The 2,500-nt window shown below is 46.4% G+C and overlaps 2 protein-coding genes across 2 annotated transcripts in view; one reads left to right on the plus strand and one right to left on the minus strand.

Moving 5' to 3' along the window:
• Positions 1-2,171, minus strand: part of SiaT (beta-galactoside-a-2,6-sialyltransferase) — a 73,141-nt gene extending 70,970 nt beyond the window's left edge. Inside the window, exon 1 of the mRNA XM_071660077.1 lies at positions 2,031-2,171. The gene's annotated coding sequence lies outside the window, so the exon portion shown is untranslated. The remainder of the gene's footprint in view (positions 1-2,030) is intronic.
• The window catches only part of LOC139747584 (exosome complex component RRP45-like), a 137,093-nt gene that overhangs the window by 23,580 nt on the left and 111,013 nt on the right, over positions 1-2,500 (plus strand). The gene's annotated exons all lie outside the window — the stretch shown is intronic.

The following is a 2,500-nucleotide window of genomic DNA, read 5'->3' on the forward strand; positions in this document are numbered from 1 at the left end:
ACCAACCAGTCGTCACTAGTTTCACCGTGTATGTGTTCATATCACCACCAGTATCGTCACTAGTACACGTTGTTATGTGCTTCATGTCACCACCAGTATCGTCACTAGTTACACAGTTGTTATGTGCTTCATGCTCACCACACAGTATCGTCACTAGTACACCGTTGTTATGTGCTTCATGTCACCACCAGTATCGTCACAGTCACGGCGTTGTTATGTGCTTCCTGTCACAACCATTATCGTCACTAGACACCGTTGTTACTGTGCATCATGTCCCACCAACATCGTCCACTATTACACCGGTTGTTTCGTGCTTCATGGTCACCATCCAGTACCTTCACTCGTACACCGTTGTTACGTGCTTCATGTCACCACCAGTATCGTCACTAGTACACCGTTGTTATGTGCTTCTGTCACCACCAGTATCGTCACTAGTACACCGTTGTTATGAGCTTCATGTCACCACCAGTATCCGTCACTAGTACACCGTTGTTACGTGCTTCATGTCACCACCAGTATCGTCAACTAGTACACCGTTGTTATGTGCTTCATGTTACCACCAGTATCGTCACTAGTACACCGTTGTTACGTGCTTCATGTCACCACCAGTATCGTCACTAGTACACCGTTGTTATGTGCTTCATGTCACCACCAGTATCGTCACTAGTACACCGTTGTTACGTGCTTCATGTCACCACCAGTATCGTCACTAGTACACCGTTGTTATGTGCTTCATGTCACCACCAGTATCGTCACTAGTACACCGTTGTTACGTGCTTCATGTCACCACCAGTATCGTCACTAGTACACCGTTGTTACGTGCTTCATGTCACCACCAGTATCGTCACTAGTACACCGTTGTTATGTGCTTCATGTCACCACCAGTATCATCACAAGTACACCGTTGTTACGTGCTTCATGTCACCAAAAGTGTTGTGACTAGCACACCGTTGTTACGCGCTTCATGTCGACACCAGTATCATCACTAGTACACCGTTGTTACGTGCTTCATGTCACTACCAGTATCGTCACTAGTACGCCGTTGTTATGTGCTTCATGTCACCACCAGTATCGTCACTAATACACCGTTGTTACGTGCTTTATGTCACCACCAATATCCTCACTAGTATACTGTTGTCACGTGCTCCAGGTCACCACTAATATCGTCACTAGTACACCGTTGTTACGTGCTTCATGTCACCACCAGTATCGTCACTAGTACTCCGTTGTTACGTGCTTCATATCACCAAGAGTATCGTCACTAATACACCGTTGTTACGTGCTTCATATCACCAAGAGTATCGTCACTAATACACCGTTGTTACGTGCTTCATATCACCAAGAGTATCGTCTCTAGTGCACCGTTTTTACGTGCTTCGTGTAACCAACAGTATCGTCACTAGTATATCTTTGGTACGTGCTTCATTTCACCAAGAGTATCGTCACTTGTACACAGTTGTTACGTGCTTCATGTCACCACCAGTATCGTCACTGGTACACCTTTGTTACGTGCCTCATGTCACCAAGAGTATCGTCACTAGTACACCGTTGTTACGTGCTTCATGTCACCAAGAGTATCGTCACTAGTACACCGTTGTTACGTGCTTCATCTGGCGTCACTAGAGAAACATGGTTACCATCATCAGGTTAACATGTGAGTGCATCAGGAGGCATAGCGCAACTCTGCTCAGGTTGGAGGCAGATGGTATTGATCCATGGTGTACAGTGGAGGGGCTGGCCACACTAGTGGTTCTCCAGTGCTTCATCAGTGGATATATTCCATGAACATTAGAACAACAACAACAACCAAATCTAACAGATTGTTACTTGAACATTCACTCTCGGCACCTGGCCAGAGCTCAGGTTGTGCCAGTTAATCAATAACATTAAAGATAATTACGTCAGTCATTGATATAATATCTTACGTTTACCATCAATATCTGAGAAACTAGGAAATAGATGTATACATATATGTATATATATGTAAATACATATGTATACATATATATGCATATATGTCATATGTTTACCTGTACGAGGCATCACCACCATCATCATCAGCTGTTGCTGGACTGCAGACGACGCCGCCCTCACGATGACGATGGAAGAACCAGTTGCGCAAGACTCAGCCACTACTGCTCCAGCTGACCACGTTATCTGCTGCACACACCTTCCACTGCTCCAGCTGACCACGTTATCTGCTGCACACACCTTCCACTGCTCCAGCTGACCACGTTATCTGCTGCACACACCTTCCACTGCTCCAGCTGACCACGTTATCTGCTGCACACACCTTCCACTGCTCCAGCTGACCACGTTATCTGCTGCACACACCTTCCACTGCTCCAGCTGACCACGTTATCTGCTGCACACACCTTCCACTGCTCCAGCTGACCATGTTATCTGCTGCACACACCTTCCACTGCTCCAGCTGACCACGTTATCTGCTGCACACACCTTCCACTGCTCCAGCTGACCACGTTATCTGCTGCACACACCT

The sequence above is a fragment of the Panulirus ornatus genome, chromosome 69, assembly GCF_036320965.1.
Source record: "Panulirus ornatus isolate Po-2019 chromosome 69, ASM3632096v1, whole genome shotgun sequence".
Classification (NCBI taxonomy): Eukaryota; Metazoa; Arthropoda; class Malacostraca; order Decapoda; family Palinuridae; genus Panulirus; species Panulirus ornatus.